The sequence below is a fragment of the Rhinatrema bivittatum genome, chromosome 11 (assembly GCF_901001135.1).
Source record: "Rhinatrema bivittatum chromosome 11, aRhiBiv1.1, whole genome shotgun sequence".
Classification (NCBI taxonomy): Eukaryota; Metazoa; Chordata; class Amphibia; order Gymnophiona; family Rhinatrematidae; genus Rhinatrema; species Rhinatrema bivittatum.
Window position 1 is genome coordinate 74,008,427 of NC_042625.1, and position 24,994 is coordinate 74,033,420.

The window sequence follows — 24,994 nt, forward strand, 5'->3', positions numbered from 1 at the left end:
TCAGCACCTGCCTTCATCTGAGTCCCAAGGAGCCCTACATTTGAAAGAGCAGTGTGTATGTGTGAGAGAGAGAGAGATAGAGAGGAAAGAAGCATGTGTGTGTCTGTGAGAGAGAGAAAGTGTGGGTAAGGGAGCATGTGTGTGTTTGAGATAGAGCATGAGTGCATGAAGGATAGAGCATGAGTGTGTGATACAAAGGAAGAGGGACCATGTATGTTTGAGTGCGTGTGAAAGGGAGCTTGTGTGTGTGTTTGTGTGAGAGAGAGCATGTGTGGGGAGGCGTATATGAGAGAGGGAACAAGCAAGGGAGCATGTAGTGTGAGAACGGGAGCATTTGTGTGTATGTGAGAGAGGGAGCATAAATGTGTGTGAGATAGAAGGAGAGGGATCATGTGTGTGTGTGTGAGAGGAGCATGTGTCATTATATGTGTGTGTGTGAGAGAGAGAGAGAGAGGGAGAAGAAAGTTTGTGCACCCTCCCCTCCAGGCAATGACAATCCCAAGATGACAGGTATGGAATGGAGAGTGCTTTTTAAAAAGTCCTTATTCATTTTAATTATTGGGGGTGTTTAATGGGTCTGCTCTTTTGATATACAGTATTTTATTGGTATTTGAAGAATTTTAATAAACTCATCTTGTTATTTTAATTTTGTTGGGTTAGGTGGATGGTTGGGATTGGGTACTATGCTTACACATATCTTAAAGTGTTTTGGAGGAATGGGGGGGCTAGAGGATAGAACCTGCAGGCCCGAGAGGTTTGTTTGTTTTTAAAATATAGCCAGTTAAGAATAAAGTTATCCAGAAAACAGGGCCGGTGCTTCCATTAGGCAAACTAGGTGGTTGCCTACGGCGCCAAAATTTTGGGGGGCAGCAAAGTCCTGCCAGTGTGAGGCACAGAGGGTTGTTGTGCCAGATCTAATTCTGCCAAAGAAGGGAGCACTGTCCTTGGGGGCACTGCTGCCGGGAGGAGGGAGCGCTGTGCTGGAGCTGCTGTCTATGGGCAAATTGGAGAGGGGCACCAAATACTCTATCCAGCTAACTTCAGGACTGCTGGATAACTTTGCTGTGCCCCAAAACACTTGCCCCTGACTTATTCTCCTACGTTTTCAGCCAACTAATAATTTAGCCAGATGTGATGGGGGAGTACATTCAAACTCCTGGGGTTTGTCTGGCTAAGTCACAGCTTAGCTGGACCCATCCCCTTTGAACATGGACCCCTATATGTCCAGCTTATGTTACTTATTATTTGCCATTTTTTTTTTTTTTTGGGTTTAATTTTTTTATATTTTCTAGTGGGTTTGTCCACACTTCGGATTTGTTATTGCTGGGTAATACATTTACTGTTCTTCTCCTGCTCTCCCTTTTTGCCCATATCAGGGCTTGGCCTTTAGATCCCCTTCTAAAAAGTTCTAAATATAATCCAAGACTTTCTTACAGCGAAGAATAATGAACAATGAGTTTAAATGTGGCAGGCGTGTGCCAGCCACAGAATGTCAGATCATGTACTAAAAAAGGGTGCTAAGCACCCGGGGCTAGGTGGAAGTGAGGCTTTAATAAAGATTTACTGAAGGATGGCGCCTCATGTAGAGCAGGACCTGAACAAAAAACAGGAATGCAGGACACCAGGCCAGAATGAACAGCTTGTTCCATCCCTTGCTAATGAAAGAAAAACAAGAATTTTGGGCCAAGAGGAGATGTTGCCTGACAGAGACATCTCCAGTGCCTGGAGATGAAAGAGCAGCACAAAGAGAGCCACAGGTAACCTGGAGGGCAGAGTTAGAAATTAATTAATGGAAACTTTTCGCTAACTGCAAAGGAAGCCCTTCTTTTCGTTAAACAAATCTAATTAAATTACTAGGAAATTTAATGTTGTATGAATAAAGATTGACAGCACAGAGCTCATATATTATGTGCCATGCATGCTGAGACAGTGCAAGCTTCTGCCACAGGACAGGGACAGCACAGGCAAGGGCAGAGTAAGTTTCAACCTCCCCGCACAAGTTTCCTTCGTCCATATATTCCCATCACTGAACAGGTACAGCCTCGGAGATGACTTGGTTCTTTTCATTTTAGATTCTCAACCTGTCTACATACATTTATACCCTTTTTTCCCCCTTGTTTTTCTTTGGTTAGGCAGTTTGACTATTTGTATTAATATTCTTGGCTTCCTTTTTGTGCTGGACAATTGTATTGTTGTTTCTCTGTGGTTTGAATAAAACAGATTAAAAAAACAAAACAAAAAAAAAAAACCCCAGGTACAGCATGGACAGTAGCAGGGTAAGCTTCACACACACACACACATAGCTAGTATATTATGGCAGCAGCGTTGCAAGCTTTCCACATGCATGCAGATACACATACTTATTTACAATTTAAATATATAAACTGCCTAGCTCAGTGGTTCTCAACTTTTTGTGACTACTATAATACTTTCAAGAGCTTTAGGTATGTTGTAGACCCCCCAGGTCACAAAAGTTCAAAATTAATGGCAAATGCTATATTTACACTTTCAGTGTGATATCTGAATAACAAGCACATCCACACACCTGAAGCTGATGCTGCTGAATTCAAACCTGAGCCGGTGTGGCAAAGCCAGAAGTGCAGAGGGGGCTGGAGGGTACATTTCTTTTTTTTTTTTTTCTATTTTCAATTTTCCACAATTAAATCATGAAATACATCTTAATGAGAATTTCGGTACATATTCCAGAAAACATATTATTCTTTATCTTATACCAACACAAAAATAAAAGGGGAAATTATTTTCTTTCCGAATATATTCCTAAATATAAGAATTACGGAGGCAAGTACACATAGAACGAGTTTAAACAAAATTTCAAAGTATATTAACTTAAGAAATAGGATAAGTGAACAACCCATATATACTTAATCGGTCACACTTCAGGATTCTCTGGGGGATGACCCAATAAGAAATCCTTCAGCTGTGCTGGGTCAAAAAATACATAATTGTTTTCTTGGAATCTTATACAGCATTTACATGGAAACTTTAGAACATATCGGGCACCCATATCCAGTACCCTTTGTTTCATAGTAAGGAATTCTTTCCTGCGTTGCTGGGTTATTTTAATAACATCTGGGTATATCCACAGCCTTGCTCCATAAAATAGAGCTAATCTATTCCTAAGGAACATTTTTAATACATAATTGCGGTCAGACAAAAATGCAAAAGATATCAATAATACTTTCCTATTTTTAACCTCAGTCTCGATGGACAACTCTAATAAATCAGAGATGTCCATTGATGGTATATTTTCTTGAGCAGCCTCGGAACCCCCCTGGGGTAAGTAGTAAGCTCTTGTACATACTGGAGTTGCAGTCTCAGGTATCTTTAAGACTTCTTTCATATAAGTTTTAAATAGCTCCAGCGGTGAGATTAATCTGGAGGGTACATTTCTTATAGTGCTTTAATTATCTCTTTCTGAAAAAACTGACGCCAGTTTAAAGCTTGGGGCAAAAAGTGCCAGACAGCCCAAGTTTACATAACTCACCTACCTCCCTTCTCCCAAAATCAACAAAATATGCCAAAAACTGTATATGGTGTATTTTAGGCACACATATTAAATTTAGAAAATAGAGATAACAAGAGCATAAGAAATTGCCATACTGGGTCAGATCAAGGGTCCATCAAGCCGAGCATCCTGTGGTGTGATTTAAAAACAAGTGAAATAAAAGAAATAAAGATGAACAATTAAGAAAACAGTCTAATACTAATAAAAAATAGAAAAAACAAAAGCTGTATTAAAAATCAAAAAATTAAAACCTTAAGAAAAATATAATCTAAAATCTAAAACCTATTCTCAAAGGAAAGCTTACGCATTGGTATAAGTTAAGCTAACATATGTAAAAGATGGGACTATCGGATACATGTGTAAAAATTACTATTATTAAAAGATTACTCGCTGCTTCAAAAAATAAACATAAATATAAAACAATGTACCTCAGCGCTACCGTGGCAAATTATTCTCTGCTTCAATCGCAGGGAAAATAATTGATTTTAAACAGGTTCCTTGTAAAGCTGAAAACCAAGCCAAAAATTGTGTAAATCAACAATTTTGTATTGAATTCGAGCCTGCTGTAACATTACTATTGCATTATCGGGCATAGTATGGAAATATAATTGCACTGCCATGTCAATGTGTCCTATGCTTTAATTTCAGGGAAAGTAACTAGATTTATACATGCATTTTACCAACCTGAAAAACCAGCTGGGAAACAATTTTGTATATTATAACCATTACAATCTAACCTGCTATAATATTACTGTTACACTATCGGGCACATTTTAGCATAGACTTACTGACTACCACAATTTAGAAAACTTTTTTATATATATAGAAAAGGGGGGGGGAGCTTAAATGAAACTGCACTACTTATCTTCGCTCGATACTGCCGCGGCACAGATTAGTCTCCGTTCCGATCGCAAGAATGAGAGGGACGTTAGAGCAGGCTTTTAAAAACGCTGAAAAACGCGCCAAAACAAATGTCAATCAAGCCTCGGAGGTGTGTTTGAAAAAACCCTGTGTATGACAGCACCTCGGTGATTTAAAAACTAAAGGGCAGCCCCTTCCACCCCCTGCGTGCGCCGAGCTTATCTTGCATAGGCTCGGCGGCACGAGCTAGCCCCGGGACGCGCGTAAGTCCCGGGGCTTTCCTGGGAGGGCGTGTCGTGGGCATGTCGCGGCCGGCGCGTCAGCGGGGGGTGTTCCGGGGCGGGGCCACAGGCGTGGTTCCGGCCCAGGGGTGTTCCGTGGGCGTGTCTGTGGTCTCCGGACCAGCCCCCGGACCGGAACATGGCACGCTGGCAACCGGCCCGGTGCACTCAAATTTCACCTGCCTTGGGCAGGCCTAACTTTTGAAATAAATGTGGGGGGAATTAGGGCCGGGGGGCTGGTTAGTTAGGGGAAGGAAAGGGAAGGTGGGGGCGCCGGAAAGAAAATTCCCTCCGAGGCCGATCCGATTTCGGAAAATGAGTTGGGAAAATGAGAGGGGAGAGAGGCTGGAGGAGGAGCAGTGGGCGGAAGGGGAGAGAGCGGGAGGAGAGGGCCTAGAGGGTGAAGAGTCCACCCCCCTCCCCTACTATCCCCCATGCATACACTATTCTCCCATCTATTCTCCCACCCCCCACAGCCACATGCAACCCCCCACATATATCCCCCACAATCACACCTTACATACTGTTATGGTTTCAAGGTGTTTGAGTGGATTCCTGGGTACTGTGGAAGATGACTATGCCCACGGGGAGGAGCCCCGTGGGGAGCCACAGTACTGGGCTAGACTCAGGACGCACAAACACAGAGTTTTGTCTTTATTGTACAGCTGATGTAAACCACCAGAGGTGGCAGTAGTGAGGTGATCCAGAGGAGCAGTCTAGGGACCCTCGGCAGAGGGAACCCGTCTCACCAAGATGGTATAGGGATATCCAGGTGTAGGTTTCCCAGCACGGCAGAGCTGTAGATGAGACAGACTGAGAGTTAGATTACTCACTAGATGGTAGCTGTATTGTTGACGATTCCACCAGGCAGAAGTAGATGGTAACGGGCACCGACGCAGGGAGAGCAGGCCTTCGAGGAGCAGGTACCTGATCCCAGTAAGGCACCTGAAAGAAAGCAAAGGGCCCCCGAGGAGTGGATACCCAGGTTAGATGAATACCCCAAAGGGCAGAGAGAGCTTCCAGCGGCAGCATGGAAGTGGCAGAGTAGCTTAGACCGGACGAGTCCAATCCATTCACGATCCTTGCTAACTCAACGAGCTAGCAAACAAGCGTAGGCTAAATACCCGGATGGCGTGACGTCACTTGAGGGGGACGCCCCCGAGGTTCCCGCCATGATGTGGATAAAGACGAGGGTGGCGTGTGCTCGCGCCCCCTAGGAGGCCCTCAGGAGGCTTTGCCATAGCCGTTCCGGGGACGCCGGAGAATGCGGCTTGCAGACGCGGCGGTAGCCATCTTCCCAAAGCTAGCGGGGAGAGCAGAGAAAAAGGTGAGGCACAAGGGTCGAAGCAGTCTGAGACCGACAGACGCAACACATACGCATGCACCCCCACGCATCTACTCATCCCTCCACAAATACGCATGCACTCTCCACATGTACCCCTACACTCACACGTGCCCCCACACTCACATGTACCTCCCACACACAGCACAAATTCCCTCACACACACACTCCACACACATGCACCCCCAAACACATACACACAATTCATCCTTAATATCACTCACACTAGTCCTATAACAAACACACACACACACACACACATCCTCTCACCCCCCCCCCCCACCACCACCACCAACGGGGTGGAGCTTGCAAGGGGAAAAGAGTCCATCCCCCAACACACACACCCCCTCACTCTCACCTTCCCACAACACCTCCCCTAGCACACACACACACACACAGAGGAGGAGGGGGAGAAATGGGGAGAGGGAGAAAGTGCATATGCACACCCATTCACACCCTCACATCATACAGTGGAGAAGAGGGAGGGTTAGTGGATGGAAAATGGAGGTGGACTCCCCCCCACACACATATCCACCTAGTCACACCACAGCACATAGACACCATTCCCACACAGGTGAGGAGAAGAGGGGTGGGGGAACTTGGAGAGTGCAAGGGGGAAAAGTGCACGCACACCCCACCATCACCACCACCACTCACACCCCCATACCAACCCAACAACACACACCACCTACACCATCACACATACACAGATACATTCACCTCACTCATTACCATATACCCCACCACCACCACCACCTTCCCCTCCCCCACCTTCCTATGCCTTCTAAACTACACCCTTATCCACTGAATGCGCCCCCATATACACACAGACACCTACTCCCATGCCTACACCCCCAACAGAGCAAGTACAAGACACCGATAATGTACACATTCAGTAGGACTCATAAAATCCGACTTTTTAAATATTGCCATGCAATTATCACTTCCTCTTTTTTGGGGGTTCCCTTAGTATCTATGCACACTTAGGGGCAGGTTTTCAAAGTTACGCGCGCGGCCTACATTTGTGTGCGCTACCTGGCGCGCACAAATGTACGCCCGATTTTATAACATGTGCGCGCAGCCTCACGCATGTTATAAAATCGGGGGTCGGCGCGCGCAATGGGGTGCACACTAGTGCAACTTGCATGCGCCGAGCCCTTGGGGAGACCAGCTGGCTTTCCCCGTTCCCTCTGAGGCCGCTCCGAAATCGGAGTGGCCTCGAAGGGAACTTTCCTTCCCCCCCCCCACCTTCCCCTCCCTTGCGTGCGTTGGCCAAGTGCCGGCACGTGATCCCCCTGCCCAGCGGCCATACGGAGGCCTCTGGCCACGCCTCGCCCACGCCACGCCCGTGGACCACGCATTTTTTCAAGCCTCGGGACTTACATGCGCCCCGGGGCTTTAAGCCCACCACTGGGCCTTTTGAAAATAGACTCGGCGCGCATAACCCCCCTATGCGCGTAAATCCAGCTGGATTTATGCATGTAGAGCTTTTAAAATCTGCCCCAGAGTCAAGGGAGAAAAAAATGAGGGGTGGGATGGAGAATTCTCTAACACTCTCTCTGCCCTTTCTTTCACTGCAGTCTGCGGATAGGTTATTCCAGGCAAGACTATGGAAGGGTTTCTTTCACCTCTAGTGCTGGCATAAGGCACTAGATCTGAGCACTTGAGGTACTGAAATAAGTATGGGCAGTCTGAGTTGTTTTCCATCCTTTTATGAAGTTAGTTATTTAGAACTGTGGTGTTATTTTTTGGAAGCCAGGAATATTTTTCCATTATTGTACTCTGTAAAGGGCTGTATCCTTTACTGGTGTTCTTTTTGCTGTTTATATTTTTTGATTTTTTATATATTGGGAAATCTAATTTTTTTAAATTTATTTCAGGCATCCACCACCCTCTCAGTAAAAAAGGATTTCCATACATTGTCTCTGAACTTTCCTCCTTGCAACTTCATTTTTTTTTTTTTTGTAAGTCAAAGGGTTCCAGGCATCCAAATTTGGAAGTTCTGTTTTTCAAAGCCAAAACAAAAAAAGTATATAAATATAGATATTATAATTTTAACTGATTTCCTAATAGTAAGGGGATGGCAGTAATATAACCTGCAGCCGTTCTGAGTAATCTTCTGATTCAGCGGCATAAGATATCTCAGCGTGACTTCCTCACTCTCTTTTCCAGGCACAAACTAGGCAGAAAGCCTTGTCAGAAAATGCATTTTCTAAGTCTGAAACTGAATGTCCGTATTTCACCAGTGGTCTTAGACTACCCTCCCCTTCCCGCACAACACCACATGCAGTGCCAGGGACCATTCTTGTCCACAGACAATAAAATACATTTCCATTTTCTCCCTTTAAAAAGTTTCCTTCTGTTGCATACCTTGTAATGAGAGGGTTCTTGTCTCACATTTGCAGGGCATCTGTATGCTGGAAGGGATTTATAGGGGATTGCCAGATACAATTCTAAATAACCATATTATTTTTTATAAGTTAAAGATAGGGAAGGCAATATTCATAACTTCTGTGGAGTATTTTTACTCACATATGGGATAGGAGATTCAAATTTTAAAAAGCGTCTTTACTAAGTTACAAATATGTTTACCGGGATGCAGGGTGGTGGAGGGGGGGATAGTCACGTGATGCATGGCTAGAAGGTAGAGTTCTCTTGACCAATTTTAAAAATCCTGCTATTGTGTTTTTTTCCCACTCCAACATTACTACAACTCTCAAGGACCAGCAGAAGAAATCCTTGCCCGCATATTGGCAGAGTAAACCTAACTTTCCGGAGAATTGTGAGGGAAAACACTCCATTTCAGAGGATGAATGGCCTTTATTGATGACTCCTATGGATACAACTAAGCTGTTGAAAGATGGGGTTAGGGCAGTTAGTGTAGCTGAGTTTAAAAAAGGTTTGGATAAGTTCTTGGAGGAGAAGTCCATTACCTGCTATTAATCAAGTTTTCTTAGGGAATAGCCACTGCTATTAATTGCATCAGTAGGATGGGATCTTCTTAGTGTTTGGGTACTTGCCAGGTTCTTGTACCCTGGATTGCCACTGTTGGAAACAGGATGCTGGGCTTGATGGACTCTCCACCTGACCCAGTATGGCAACTTCTTATAATCTTTATGTTTCAGAGATTTTCAGATAAATTTAACTCGGATATTAATAATAATCTTGCTGTGGTCATGGAATAGGTGGTCTCCAGAGTGCAGGAGAATTCTGCCTAAATCAATTAAAGTTTTCAACATGGAAAATGTTACCATTTCTTTAGGAAATAAAATTAGAGATTTAGGCGTTTGGCTTGACCCTGAATTTACACTAAAAAAAACACATTTCTACAAAGATACAAGAAGGATATCATAAATTGTTAATTCTTAGGCGTCTAAAACCTTTATTGAATCATGATGAATTTAGAACTGTTCTCCAAGCTTTGCAATTTACCAATATAGATTATTGCAGTTCCTTATTGCTTGGTCTTCCACAGTCATCACTTAGACCATTGCAAGTTTTACAAAACTCTGCTGCTAGGCTCCTCTCCGGTACTAATAAAAGAGATCACATTACCCCTGTTCTTTCTGCATTACATTGGCTACCAGTCGAGTACAGAATTAAATTTAAAATGTTATGTTTGATTCAGAAAGCAATCTATGCAACTGAAACTGGCAGGGGGGCGGCGTGATGGATGGGTTGGTCATTGGTGAAATATCCTGCTGGCAGCTGCTGAGCTACCACTACTGCTGCTGTGGCTTTCTCTTCTCTCCTGTTGCCGCAGCTGTTGCCCTTGGCACCCTAGGCCCCTACCTGGTTTGCCAATGCCTAGAGCTTCCGCCGGCCCTGATAAGGGCTTGAGGAGAAATCCATAGATGCTACCCAAGCAGGATCATCCTGGGATATTTTTTTTAACAGGCTACAGCAATCTACAGCCTCACAAGCCTAAATCAGTCTTTAAAAACATCTCTGGGAAGTTTCTTTTCTTTTTTTTAACTTTTTATTTCTTGCACAGACAATAAGGTGTACAAATCCAGATACAAAGCAATCATAACAAAAAAAACAACCAAACAAACAAAACTAAGACAATAACACATAGGAATTACACAGGTATGGAATTGTTACAAAACCTGTCCCACACTGAATCATAAACTCTATTTGCTCTTTTAAGAGTGCGACAATGTCTCAATACGAGCTGCTTCAAAAAGCTGCCTTTTCTAGTCTTCCAGAGAAGGCATCCCTTTAAGGGGAAGCTTCATTTGTGTAAAGGGGAAGAGAGCTCCTTTACACTTATGAAGTTGCAGACAGGCTCCCGGCTGTTCCCTCCCTCCATCTTTCAGCTATCCGAGAGGGCAGAAAAAAGGAGCTCCACATGCAAGTGAGATCGCCTATTGAAATAATAACTCAGTAAGGAAATGGAGCTGTGCAGGCTCTGCTGTGCCTGAGGGAAAATATGCAGCTCCCACAGAACTTCCCTGTTTGACTATTGGAGGGAAGGGGGAGGCAAAGAGGCTGGTATGCTTGATTTATTATTTATTTTTTGGCGCAAAGCAGCAATAAAATGTCTGCTGATCCGGCCAAAACGGGAGTGCCAACCGGGCTCTGCTCCCTGTGCATACAGCGCTGCCTTCCACCACAGGGGCCAGGGCTCGATCTGAGGAATCCACCCAGTTTTGCTCTTGGCAGGGTGTTGACCTGCTGCCTGCCTACTTACAAGCCAGGCAGAATGCATCTGCTGACATGCTGAGCCACTGTGACTTATCTGAGACGCTGTCTCTTCCTCATTTTACAGCCTTACCAGTAAGCGGAGAGAGGGAGAGGGGAGCGTGATCATCTTCAGACCTAACCTTAACATGATAAACTTTATCCTTGCTAAACTCCATTACTCAGTAAATACCATAAATTTGTAAATTTGTTCTCTCTGTTAATGAACTATCGACTTTTCACTGCTCCCAGTTGTGTATTTCCCTGTTTTATTGTAACTGCAATGTTTTTCGTTCCGCACCGGTTTAGTGTTCTTATTGTATCTTCTTTTTACACCCCCTTTGTTAATTGTAAACCGGCATGATGTGATATCCTTCGCGAATGCCGGTATAAAAAAACCCACACACAAATAAATAAATAAATAAATCTATACAGTGGGATGTTTATTCCACTGAATATATGGGACAAGTTAGCCAGCTAACTGTAGCCAGATAACTTGTTCGCTGGCATTCGTACTGAATATTGACCTCATACTGTCTACAAGCCCAACCATTAGACGTAAGGACTTGGGGCCAAATTTAAGATTATGGCTCCCATAGGCAGAGGACTGGGGGTAGGGGAGTTTTGCCTCCAGAAATCAGGGGGAGTCCCAGTTTTTGGGTGCTTTCAGAATTTGGTGCCCTAGGCATGTGCCTGCCTATTCTTAAATCTAGTCCTATAGACTATCAAATCCTTATTCTCCAATTCTCCATCATTCCCAAAGGAGCAATTCCCTTAGATGCATCCCTTTGGCAGCAACTTTAGTTTAATATGTGTTGTTTTGCACAGTGTTTATCACTGTTCCCTCCTCCCTTCACTCAACCCAAAACCAATGCTAAGAGACAGGCAGCAGCACAAGGTTAACAGAAGGCTCAGGTTCTGTGTAAAAAGGTTGAAGGCATGTGCTACGTGCAGGAAAAACTGTTTTTTGTTGGCTGGCCTGCTGCTGCCAAAATAAGGAGTCAAGAGATCTGTGTGCCTGTCTGTGCTGGAGCAGAGAACTTCTCCTAGGGCTGTCATTTGCTGGAGGGAGCGCTACCTGACCTGGCACTATGATTCTAACCCATCACTATGGGGCCGATGCAATATGGTGCGCTGAGCCAAGAGCACTCTAAACGTGCAGTTGGACGTGGGTAAAATAGGCGCTAATCCATCCTCTAATGCAATAAGGGGATTAGCGCCTATTCATCGCGCGTCTAACGCGGAGTGAATGCAATAGCGCTCTTCACATGCAAATGCATGTGAATGAGGCTATTAGGCATTCACTCCCGATGCAAAAAGAAAAATGTGCATCTCCGACACATCAAAAAAAGAATAAAAAGAAAAGAAATAAAAGAAAAAAAAATTGACGATCGGGCCCATCACAAAAACTGACGCCGTCTGTTTTCGTTACCAGGGGACAGCCACGAAAACCGACGCCGATAAACCCGGCGTTGGTTTTCGTGACTAGTTCGCTGAAAACCACCGCCGAGTTTATCAGCGTCGGTTTTCGTGGCTGTCCGCCGCTAAGGAAAACCGATTGCTGTACGCCATGCGTTCGTTAAGACAGCGGGCGCTGACTATTCAGCGCCCGCTTTCTCCGCGACTTTATTGCATCGGCCCCTATGCTAGAGAGCCACCGCCAGTAGGAAGAGAAGGGAGGGTTTGCATAAGGAGAGATTGGGGTACGGTGGGGGATCCACAGCCTGCTGGGCAGAGAGAGAGAGAAGGGGGGGGGGGTGGGTGGTAGGATGCTGGGTTGAGGGAAGTCAGAGTTCCACTTCAGTGAACAACTCCAGTAGCTTTAACATTTTAGTAGTGTCACTCATGTTGTAAGTTACTGCTGATGGTACCTGTTATCTCAGTATTGAACACTTACAGATTTTTGTATTTGTAGATGTTGTTTTGTAATAAATTAGAAATTGTGGCTTTTGTTAAAACACAGGAGAACTTCCTCCTCTTTCCCCATCCTTGGCCTGCAGTGGAATGATCCAAATGCTGGGGTGACACGGTATGGAGAAAAGGGACAAGAAGAGCATCAGGTAATTTGATTAACTGAGGCTCCCCCCTTAAAAAATTGTGTGAAGAAGTGAAACCAAATGGCTGCATAGTTTTGAAGGTTACTTTTCCTGTCTTCCTTTTATAGCCAGTAATCTGGGGAAATAATATCGCCTTATAACATTCTAACATTTGTGGTTGTCCAGGACACTTCGTTAGGATTATCAGTCAGAGCCTTATGTTTCCCCTTCTGTGCAAAACAATAAGTGAAAAAGTTGTGGTTCAACAGCAACCTCTTATGAAAACAGCTTGAGAATTAGAAACATATGAAGGGCAATTTTCAAAGCAATCTATCTGTGTTAAAATGGATGAAACTGCACTGCTCAACCTGGCTAAGAGTATGCACGGGCCTCCACAGTGCATGTTCTTTTAACCAGATCGCGAGCAGGTGTTCCCGGAGGCATATTTAGGTCAGGAGGGAGGAAAATAGCGCACATTACATCACATTTTCTAAAGTACGTGTGCTATGTTTCCCCTCTCAACTTCCCACGTGAAAGAGCAGGCTCTTCAGCCTGGAGAAGAGATAACTGAGAGGGAATATGATAGATATGTAGAAAATTATGAGAGGTATAGCATAGGGTTATTTACTGTATCAAACAATACTAGGACAAGGGCACGTTCCATGAAACTAGTAGCAGGTTTAAATCAAATTTTAAAAAGTTTTTGTCTTTCTCAATCAACAAATAATTATGCCGTGGAATTTGTTACCAGGAAATGTGGACAAGGCTGGTACTAAAGCTGAGTTTGAAACAGGATTAAGTACATTTCTGGAGGACAGATCCATAAACACTTATTAGCCAGATAGACTTGGGTGTCTTCATTTCATATTTCCGAGTGTGAACAGGAAATGAACTTTCCTATTAGGTTCTGCTGGGTTTTTCCAAGTGACCCAGAATGGCTACTGTAGAGCCAGGATGTTGGGTTCAATGGCCCACTGGTGTATCGCAGCATGGTACCTATGTTCTTATTATCTATGGTTTTAATGCAGGCACTTTATGTAAATTTCCAAAAGGAAAGTATCCACATGGCTTTTCTTTAAAAATTCGGGTAAATATGCGTGCTTAAACCACTTGTGTAGATTAAAACGTAAGTGGACTGTTTGAAAATTGCCCCCACGGTAACTGGAAAGTAATTATATCTAACATCAAATTCAAATCCAAATCATAGTCAATTTGCAGAAAAGTGTCCCTTGGTTCTAGAAGTTGTGCTCATCAAATTGCATTCTATGTGTACTAGAAAAACACAACAGACCGCAAATAACATGACTCTTGTAATTATATCTTGTGGGTGTCTGTTTTTTGTTTTTTTCCTCCAGGGCCACAATTTGTACTATAATTTTATAATTGTGGCTTTGCCAAAAACTGTCAAGGGACCATAAACCATATGTTCAAATAGAACAAAGAGTGAATTACCTGTCCCATGCCATATGCCTTAGGCTTAAGCCAGAGTGACTCAACCAGTTGGGATAATGTTGCAATGGCTTTGCACCCAAGTGTCCCATGCTAATGGCAATTGTTTACAGCTTTGGACCTGAATTTTCAGAGGCTTGTGACATTTTCTACAATTTAAAGATATCAGTTTGGCAAATGTATACCTTTCTTCCAGTTTTAATCACCTAACGTGGATGCATAGGTTCCAGATCTGTGGGTGTACTGAGTGCTTGAGCAAACTATTTTACTGTGTCCAAGGAGGGGTAATTTATGTTAAATTTAGCACCCCCTCACTCATTCTGAAAGTTGATTGCCTTGGTGGTGGTGATGGTGCGGGGAAGGAAAGCAAGTCCCATGAAATATCTGTTAATCTTGTTCTGCAAGAGAAAATATTTCCTTGGTTTCCAGGGAGGCAGCTGGAAAAGATATTTCTAGTAAAATTAGTTGTCATTGCCATGTAGATGTCACTTCTGGGTTTGATTATTTATGGTGGTTCATTGATAACATGGTTCAGGCACCATCTAAAAATAAAAATGTGCATATGTGCCTGTGTAATGCTGTAGTGATTATGAAAAGAACTGGACTGAATGCCAGGTGTATGGGCTGCCCTGAGAACTGAGGGGTGTTCCCTGAGCCAATGAGCTGAAAATAAAAATAGCTTACTGTAGGCAAGTCTGCATATATTCATAATATCACTTATGCAAGTCCTCAAAATAGCCAAAACTCTCTCTCGCAGACATTTAATTTCCTACATAGGAGAGAACAAAGCAGTACCCATCAAAACCTCCAGTGTATTTGTAATTTGATTCAAATTCATATTCCCTGTTTTCATAATATTCTTTGTGCAGATCTGTAGAACAACAGTGAATACCACACAGAATACTTGGAGCCCTGGTTCTCCTTCTTCCAAGCCCGGAGATAGCTGAACTGAAATATGGGAGAGCTCACTGGATTCTGCCCTGTTACTAGAAGGAAGTGGAGAAATTAGAACATAAGAATTGCCATCCCAGTATCCTGTTTCCAACAGTAGCCAATCCAAGTCACAAGTACTTGGCAAGTACCCAAACATTAAATAAATCTCATGCTACTATTGCTTAATAATTAATAGCAGTTTATCAATTTTTCCTCTAGGAACTTATCCAAACCTTTTTTTTAAACCCAGTTACACTAACTGCTGTAACCACATCCTCTGTCAATGATTCCAGAGCTTAACTATGTGCTGAGTGAAAAATAATTTTCTTTGATTTGTTTTAAATGAGCTACTTGCTAACTTCATGGAGTGCCCCTTAGTCCTTCTATTATCTGAGAGAGTAAATAACTAATTTACATTTACTTGTTCAAGTCCTTTTATGATTTTGTAGACCTCTATCATATCCCCCCTCAGCCGTCTCTTCTCCAAACTAAGCAGTCCTAACGTCTTTAGCCTTTCTTCATAAGGGGGACCCTTCCATGCCCCTTATCATTTTCATCGCCCTTCTCTGTACTTTCTCCAGTGCAACTATATCTTTTTTGAGATGCGGTGACCAGAATTGCACACAGTATTCAATTTGTGGTCTCACAATGGAGTGATACAGATGTATTATTTATTTATTTGTTTTTATATACCGATGTTCGATTTTACATATCACAACAGTTTACAGACAACTGAGTGGTGCAGGAAACCAGGTGTTTCCTTTTGTCTAATACAGGGAACGTTTATAACAGCTAACAGATAAAAGTTAAACTAAATGTCACTTGTCACAAGGGTTTACAAACATCGATCATTTTATTTGCCATTCCCTTTCTAATAATTCCTAACATTCTGTTTGCTTTTTTGACTGCCGCAGCACACTGAGCCGACGATTTCAATGTATTATCCACTATGTCGCCTAGATCTCTTTCCTGGGTGGAAAGTATGAAAGAGCTCATACTCCACCATACCACACAGTCTTATAAATACCAAGGGCTATCTAAAGCTGATCTACACAAATGTATGGAACTTGTGAGCAACTTATCAGAAGCCACCTGCATCATGGTGTGGAAAAACATCATATGCATGAAACTGACAATCACAGAGACATCAACTGGATGGCTTTACAGGGCAGCCTGCCTGTAAGGTACAGGCACTACCTGAGAAGTTCCATAGCTGAAGAGAAAACACTTCATTCCTTCCGACGGTGCTCTTCTACACAGGATTCATCAAAAGCTATGGACAACAACATATGGGGAGCTATCCACTATGTAGAGAGACTCCTTTACTGCATTACCAGGAACTGCCTCATGTTTCAAATGGAAACGGTGTCCTTTCAGGTCTGCCATGAGCCATTCCATAGCTTGCTCCATGACAGCACCATCATTGATGGAGCCTAGGGTACCAAGCAGCTGGTATTTGGTTGACCTGGCTGGCTTTGTTAAAGGGAGGCTGGTGGCTAGCCTTCAGTGTAATTTAATGTATTCTGCTGCAGTGACCACTGGCTTCCACACTGGCAAAGTCTCCTCTCCTCTTTCTTCACAAAAGACCCGCCCACCCTTAGAGCTCCTGTCATCACCTTTTCTCTTGGATCTTTTTGTTTAGAAATAATGGGCAGTCTAAAGTATGATCATAGGAGCAGCGGTGGCAGTCAGAGACTATGAAAGCATATGGGCCAGAGACTGGAGCAGAAGCCTGGGAGCAGAGCACACGCTGGCTCACTCTCTGGCCTGCATGAATCCATAGTCATGGTCAGGCCGAACACTGGTCTCTGCTTCTAAAGAAAAGGTCTGCAGGATGGGGGGGGGGGGGGGGGGGAGGGCAAGTCTGTGGAGGAGAAAGAAAGATGAATGGGGAGGGGAATGGTCGGTTTTAACATTTTTTAAAGTAGGCAGCCCTTATGGACCTTAAAAGTAAGATGAAAAACGAAGCCAGCAACAATAAGTATTTAATCCAATGAGTCTGCAGGTCAATATTCCAGAAACCAGCCAGCTCAGCAGCAGTAAGCTGGTGATGGCTGAGCACCTAGGTTACCATATTAATCTATACGAATTGTTTCATGCATTCATACAAAATACATTTTCTCCAAATGCAATGCATCTGATTATTGTGATAACGAATGCTAAATAATTGCTTAACTTTTTAATTCAGCTATATCAGAATGGAAATTTTATTTATTTTATTTAAAATTTTTATATACCGACATTCATCCAGGATATCACATCGGTTTACAGTGTAACACAAACAAACGCCAGGCATGGCGCTTTACATTGAACAAATAAAACAAGTTAACAAATGAATAAATGAGGGTGAGAATAACAAGGGGAAATTTGCATTAAATAATCAATGCTTTATGTAATGCTTTATGTAACCTTTATGTAACCTGCTATTTATAATGTTACATGTATATTTGATCTAGTTTTTTTTATTGCAGTGTGTTAGATGCTACATTAATGATTGTTATTGTAAAATGTATTTATTTTATTTATTTATTTTATTTATTTATTTTATTTTATATACCGGCAACCGTTTGCACATCGTGCCGGTTTACAAGTAACTTATAAACAAGGAATATATAGGCGAGGCCTTTACAAAGAACAATATGTAACACAGTAACAAAGCAGATAACTGAATAACTTGGGGAGGGAGGGATAGAGACAAAAGGGGGGGTGGGGGAGGGTGAGAACAGATACATAAGGATAAGATATATACATGGATTTGAGGATCAGATGGTATGTACACTGGTTATATATGGAATTGTATAAGTGCAGATAAAAACAGACACATTATTTTAAAGTAAGGGGTTGAATGAAGTGTTTGAAGTTCTTAGAGGGAAAGGGGGTTAAGTGTTGGGTGTGGTTCCTGGAGGGGATTAAAGGATTTTAGGGGGGTATTGGTGAGAGATGAAGGTTGGGTGAGAGTGTTAGTAGGTGGTGAAAAAGATTGGGGGTATGCTTGGAGGAAGAGCCAGGTTTTGAGATTCTTTTTGAAAGTGGGAGTGGAGGTTTCTGTGCGTAGGTGAAGAGGCATTGAATTCCAAAGGGAGGGGCCTGCGAGGGAAAGGGCTCTATTGGTGGTGGAAATGAGTCTTGTGGATTTTATGGAAGGAGGAATAAGGGTTCCACGGAGGGAAGCACGGGTGGGTCTTGTGGAGGTACGAGGAAGGAAAGGTGGGTTTAGCCAGTTGTAATGTTCGTTGGTGATACTTTTGTGGATGAGGGTAAGCGTCTTGTAAATAATTCGTGAGTGAATGGGAAGCCAGTGGAGATCAATGAGGGTGGGGGTAATGTGGTCTTTTTTTTTTACATTAGTGAGGATACGAGCGGTGGCGTTTTGAAGGCGTTGGAGAGGTTTGATGTGGGTGGCAGGGAGTCCAAGAAGGAGAGAGTTACAGTAGTCAATTTTAGAGAAAATTAAGGATTGGAGTACCGTACGGAAGTCAGAGAAGTAGAGAAGGGGTTTGAGTTTTTTGAGGGTTTGAAGTTTGAAATAGCAACTGCTAAGGATGGATTTGATGTATGGTTTGAAGGTAAGTTGGTTATCAAGTATGATACCAAGGTTTCTTGTGTTAGAAAGCAAGTTGGGGGAATGGAGAGTGGAAGGAATGGGTATGGATGCATGTTTAGAGGAGATGAGGAGGAGTTCGGTTTTTTGTGGATTGAGGGCTAGGTGCATGTCAGTGAGGAGCTGGTTTATGGAGGTGAGAATAGTGTTCCATTTTTGGATTGCGATGAGTACAGAGTTTGTGAAGGGGATGAGGATACCTTTATCAAAGAACATAAGAAAATGCCATACTGGGTCAGACCAAGGGTCCATCAAGCCCAGCATCCTGTTTCCAACAGTGGCCAATCCAGGCCATAAGAACCTGGCAAGTACCCAAAAACTAAGTCTATTCCATGTAACCATTGCTAATGGCAGTGGCTATTCTCTAAGTGAACCTAATAGCAGGTAATGGACTTCTCCTCCAAGAACTTATCCAATCCTTTTTTAAACACAGCTATACTACCTGCACGAACCACATTCTCTGGCAACAAATTCCAGAGTTTAATTGTGCGTTGAGTAAAAAAGAACTTTTCTCCGATTAGTTTTAAATGTGCCCCATGCTAACTTCATGGAGTGTCCCCTAGTCCTTCTACTATCTGAAAGAGTAAATAACCGATTCACATCTACCCATTCTAGACCTCTCATGATTTTAAACACCTCTATCATATCCCCCCTCAGTCGTCTCTTCTCCAAGCTGAAAAGTCCTAATCTCTTTAGTCTTTCCTCATAGGGGAGTTGTTCCATTCCCCTTATCATTTTGTTTATATAAGTGATGTTAGCCAATTTTAGATACAGGGAAGGTTAAGTAAATTAGAACAAACCTGCCTAGCCTCAAAGGGATCAGTAGGGTTGTCAACACTATGAGCAGAATAAGAAGGGACAATTAAAATTGTTTTAAATTAAATTACAAGACATTTCCCATAATACATTACATTTTACACTTACATCTCAAATATAACTACAAAATTATTTTTAGTTATTTATTGTAATTATGAATGTGCTATTGTACATCGCCTAGTGAGTCATGCCTAGGTAATTAATAAATCTTAATAAACATAAAGATATGAACTTGAAGCAGTTTAAACCAAAGATAAAAATACAATATTTAATAGAAAATGATCCCTAATATACATAGCTTCATCTCCCATTCTCAGTGCAGACAAGCCAATCCTGTTAATACCAAACCAAAACCAGTCAATCTAAATAAACCCACAAAATCTCATCCTACACTTACCTATCTAAAAGCAAAGCACAATGTACCAAACTACGAAAACCCCAGCCAAGATTGCTAGAAACCAGGCTTCAGTGACAGCGGGGCCAAACCCTATCCTATAAATTGATGAATGAACTACCTACACAGTATCAGAGTAGCAGAGTTGACCATTTTATTTATTACATCACGGGAAAAGTATTCATCTGCGTGTATATTTTTCCTCATGCATAGCTGCCTGCATTATTTTATTTGTCATCGCCTTGAAGCCAAATCTGCCATGTTAACACGCTCCCGGAAAGAGCGGGAAACAACCCCTGGCGCGAGGAAAGGGGGCAGGGGTGCACGCTCGAACGCTCCCAAACTGTCACTTTTCTCTCTCTCTCTCCTCTCTTTTTTTGGAGGCGGCACCAAGTTCGTGCTCCGCCTTCCAGTCGGATCCTGGAAAGGAAGGGCTGCAGATCCGTACTCGGGCCCCGCCCCCGGCTTCAGCCTATTGGTTGTCGGTTGGCAGCTGGGCGTGACCCAACACCCTCTCCTCTCTCAGGCTGGGGGGGGGGGGGCTAGCAGGTCAGTCGCCGCCTGTAGGGCGGGCGGTGCGGTGCCAGTTTGCTGCTTGCTCTGTTTTAGCGTGGGGTGCGTTGGAGTTAGTGTAAGGCGCTGCCCGGCGAGGACGGGAGGAGCAACGGGTGAGTGCGTCCTCTTTCCGCGAACTCAGGTGGGGGGAACGACTCGGGGTGAGCCTAGATTTCTTCGCCCCCCTTCAGTCGTTGTCGGCGTAGCTGCATAAATGACAAGCTTGTGCATTCTGCAGGTAAAGGAAAAAATGCCTTTCAAGGGGGCTCAAACGTACTGCTTAGAAGGCGGAAAGGCTCAGTTACCCGGGTTCTGGTGCTTCCTTTCTGGTCAGTGGCAGCTGATGGTGCAGCGAGCTCGAGTGTCTTTACCACCCCCTTCCATTTCTCCATCCTCCTTCCCCTCTGTCTCCTATTTTTACAGCTTTGGGCATGATATTTTTGTTGGTGTGATCAACGCCTGCACGGGAGCCGCCACTGACGGGGTCTTTCTCGCTTAGGATAAAAGCCTGCACTTTTTAAGTTTTGGCCACAGCGCCTGTTCTTAGAAAATCTCTTCGCCCCATGTACTTCGTGTTAACGCTTTGCTGTATTTCACACTTTTACACCACGTACCAATGTCCCTGCATGCGACGCTTATGATCTGCTTGCTGCTGCCTGTCTGTATTTATGGTTTGATGATGATGATCAGTATAGCAGCACCCTTCCCCTCTTAATTTACATTATCGGAATAGAAGTGGTCGAGCTGTAAACAGTGAGATCTCAAGAACCAAATATAAAACAGCGTAAAAGTAGGATGCTCTCTTGAGCTTTTCACTGTCTGGCAGGTGAGTTGTTTGTTTACTTTTTCTAGTAGTATTGCTCAAAGTTATGCCAAAAAGGTGTCTTATTTCCACTTTACATTGCCAGTGTCTTCGTCACATGTTGGATATAGGGGTGCAGAACTGGAAATGTCGGGTTGCTTCCTCTCTGTGCCTGTCTGTCTCTTGGCCTCCTTATACCGAAACTTAAATGGAAAGCTCTGTAGTGGAAAGGATCATAATCACACGGGTTAATTTGTACAGCGTAGAATACCTGCATAATACTGTGTAATTAGTTATCTGGAATTAAAGGGATAAAAACCGGAAATATTTCTCATTGGAATGTGTTGAATTGAATGCAAGTTTTGCAGCGGTTGTGTTCGTGTCTCGAATAGCATCACATTACTCTGTAAGTACTTTATTGTCTACTGGGTCCAAAGTAACTTACACATGAAATCTGCAGTTATTTCTTTTAAGTCAGAATTGTAGTTTATTACTGTCCTGGGACAAGAGCAGGTAACCCTAGCTGTATAACTTTTTTTTTACTGGGGTGAAATTAGGCTACTGCCTGCCCCTTCAGCTCCATCATCCTGCCTCTGAAGTAACTTTTGCAGTGTTACTTAAGAGGCAGTTTGAGAGCTCTGCCTGTCTCTCTGTTTGTTCTTCATAAATGGGTGCGTGGGTGGATTATATCTCTTTGCTAATCTTGCATGTGTGAGTGTGTTTTTGCTAGCAAGATGCTTGTCTGTTTTTTTATTGTTGCTAAAATGGCCTTAAGAAAAGGTCTGAACATGCAGGTCTTAATTCTGTGAAATTCCTGAGCCTGGGCTGGCCGCAGGCCCATCTCCCTCCACTCTTGATAGCACAGTTCTACTGGCCAGAATGGGAAGGGACAGTGGTAAGGACAGCTTGCTGGGACCTCACACCTGAAGCACTGGTTGAATAGATCTACGCAGCAGCAATAATTAAAAAAGACAGCTTCAGCTGGGTATTTTCCAGGAAGGGGGCTTTTGTTTGGATTAAGATCCCATAACTCTTATTCTGTTTTTCTGAGATAACTGAAGTAGGTTAGGGATCCCTAAAAAAAACTCCAAAAAACAGCCTGCCCTGGAAAATACATAGATGGAGCTTCACTTCTTTAGGGACCAATGCAGAAAGCTGTTAAACTGAAATTCAGTGCACAGTTTCTTAATGCACAAGCTTTTTTTTTTTTAACTCCCCATACAGTAAACTAATAGTATGCTAATGCATCCAGAGTTAAAAAATGCATGCAAACCAGAAAATGTGTGCCAAGAAAAGACTTAGCACACAGCAAACCATGATTTTTATGCAGCAAAGCATGTTTTGCATATAAATCTTATGTATTGAAAACTTGCTTTTTGTGCACAAAGTATACTTTCTGCATGTAAAATACTGAGTACAAGTCCTGGCACTGGAACTCCAGTTTCTGCCCATAGATTAACATTGGCCCTGGAAACTTGACTCCAGCTTGGACTAGAAGTGAAGTTTCTAGCTGCAAGACAAAAGCTAAACCAGTGCACCTTTCTGCAATCAGAGGTTATAGCTAATGCCATCATTATTAGCATGGACTTTCCATGCGAGGCTGCTGACTTAAATGGACATTGTTGTTTTTGCACAGGGTTTGTGTCCAGAACTTCTTGTTGCATGAGCAGTAAAGTTTACACACAACTGATGGGTTAATTGTGTGCTCTGTCAAACACCTTATTGCATTGGCCTGCTAGTTTGTGACCTTGATATTCCAAACCTCATCCCATTTCCATTAAAAATGAATAAATATAAACCAATTTAGGGTTAGGGTCAGCTGAATGTGTGTACTAGGTAGGAGATTTGGGCTTGATTTCTAAGCTTTTGCTTCTTTGGCCAGCTGGGACTTTAGAGTTGGTTCCAGCCATCCTGTAACAGCTAGGTCTGAAGGGCTGGATTCTGGAGGAAAATATCTGTGCATTCTCATTGTGTGACTGGGATAGATAAAAATGGTGGTGGTGAGGAGAGGGAGGGCTTATGATATCCCAATTAGTAACCGTAAGGGCTTGTTCCACTTTAGCAATTAGAGGCCCAGAGGAGGCATAAGATGTGGAGCCAAAATAAGAGAGAGAAAACTTCCATGTCCTAATGCTTTTTGTTTGAAAAGCTAAGACCAATGGTTGGTCTGCTGCCACCCAGCATAGCTTTAGGTTTGGCTTCTCTGAGGAGCAATCTGAGCAGATTTGCTTTTTCTTTTTTTTATTGTAGTTAAACATTTTAAATGCATGTGGAGGCAACAGGGGATGCTCTCCTCTTTTTATGAAGTCCAGCTATTGGGTTCCTGTTTCTAATTTCTTACTGAAACCTAGAAAGTTCACAATAAAATCAGATGGAAATTGTTTCTGTTCAGGAATATTCATACTGTGTATATAGCTCTGAGCAGGATAAATCACATGGCCAGAAGGTCCATTTCCCAAAGAGCTTATAACAGAAGGCTGAGAATAGCAGACCATAGAGAGTCCGGCGGTAATGGGGGCCAGGGGGTGAAGTGGGGGGTGGGCCTGCGAAAGCTGGCAGCGATCTCACCTCCACGGTGCGATCGCTGCCGGCTTTTGCACCCAATAGCACCACCTTTTACGATGGCGCTATTGGGCGCGCTCCAACGCTGCCCCCGACTCCTCCCCTTCCGGTGCGGACTCCTCCCTGATTTAGCTATCTCACGCGATCCCTTTAGAAAATGACCCCCTAAGTGACCTCAAGGTTACTAAATGAGAGCTGAAGGTCCATGCCTGGATAAAAAAAAACAACAAACAACAAAAAAAACCTCAAGTTGAGTAACCTTAGTAAAAGATTTAACTTCTTTCCTTTTTTTTTATTTTAGTTGATGATGGGGAATGGGTAATTGAAGCAAACCATTTTGCATTGGGTTGAGGTCTAAAAATAAAAATATTTTTTATCTTATTAGCCTCAATATTTCTCATTAGAAATATTGGCTGTTCTCTTACACACAGATGTTTTTCTATCGCTTGTCCCAAGACTTGGTTCTAATCATAGCCCTATTCCCGATAAGTTTCCCCTCTGCCTTTATCATTACCTGTTCTTACTTAGGTCATGTGCATGAAAATCTGGATGTAGAGCTGTGAAGTAACTCCTTACAAGTTTCTAGTGACCTATAATAACTAACTTGTTTGAGCAGAAGTTATGTTATCTTTTTGGTAGCTAGATATGCAATGCCACTTTTTTGTCCTACAGTGTTTTATAAGTGTGAGAATGCACAACTTCATCATAAATATTTACTTTGAGTAACAATGAGGTATCAAAATTATAAATCTCTTTAAAAAAAAATCAACTAGACACATTCTAAAGTGTTGCACATAACATATTTGAAACTATCTGAGCGTGTGTCCTATATACATCCTCTCAAGTGTCATACAATACTCATAATTATCCGGTTTCTGGAAGGAAGCCTTCTAGGGACAGAGAAATACTTACAGTGACTAAATATAATGTGCTTTGAAGTGCCAAAAAGCAGAATATAAATGAAATAAATAAATGAAATATTGTAAAGCATAATTTAAAATTTTGCAGATTTCCAAATTTTGACAAATATGGTTTTAGGCCAGGAATTCTGTTTTTTTCCTTCTCCCTCCTTAAACTAAGTTTTATTTGATAAATTGCTTTTCCTCTTCATGAGTTTAAAATAATAACAATAAAAAAAATCACAAGCACATTC

The 24,994-nt window shown here is 42.8% G+C and overlaps 1 protein-coding gene and 1 long non-coding RNA gene across 3 annotated transcripts in view; both read left to right on the forward strand.

The window, feature by feature from the left end:
• Window positions 1–10,283: 10,283 nt before the first annotated feature.
• On the forward strand, window positions 10,284–15,250 carry LOC115100602. Of its 2 annotated transcripts, none has more exons than XR_003859146.1 (3): window positions 10,284–10,367; window positions 12,657–12,753; window positions 15,048–15,250. It is a non-coding gene; the product is annotated as an uncharacterized LOC115100602 (long non-coding RNA). The 2 variants fall into 2 exon arrangements; XR_003859147.1 differs by having other exon boundaries at window positions 10,297–10,396.
• A 5,214-nt stretch (window positions 15,251–20,464) lies between these two features.
• ITPKC (inositol-trisphosphate 3-kinase C) overlaps window positions 20,465–24,994 on the forward strand; it is an 89,337-nt gene continuing 84,807 nt past the window's right edge. Inside the window, exon 1 of the mRNA XM_029571897.1 lies at window positions 20,465–20,590. The gene's annotated coding sequence lies outside the window, so the exon portion shown is untranslated. The remainder of the gene's footprint in view (window positions 20,591–24,994) is intronic.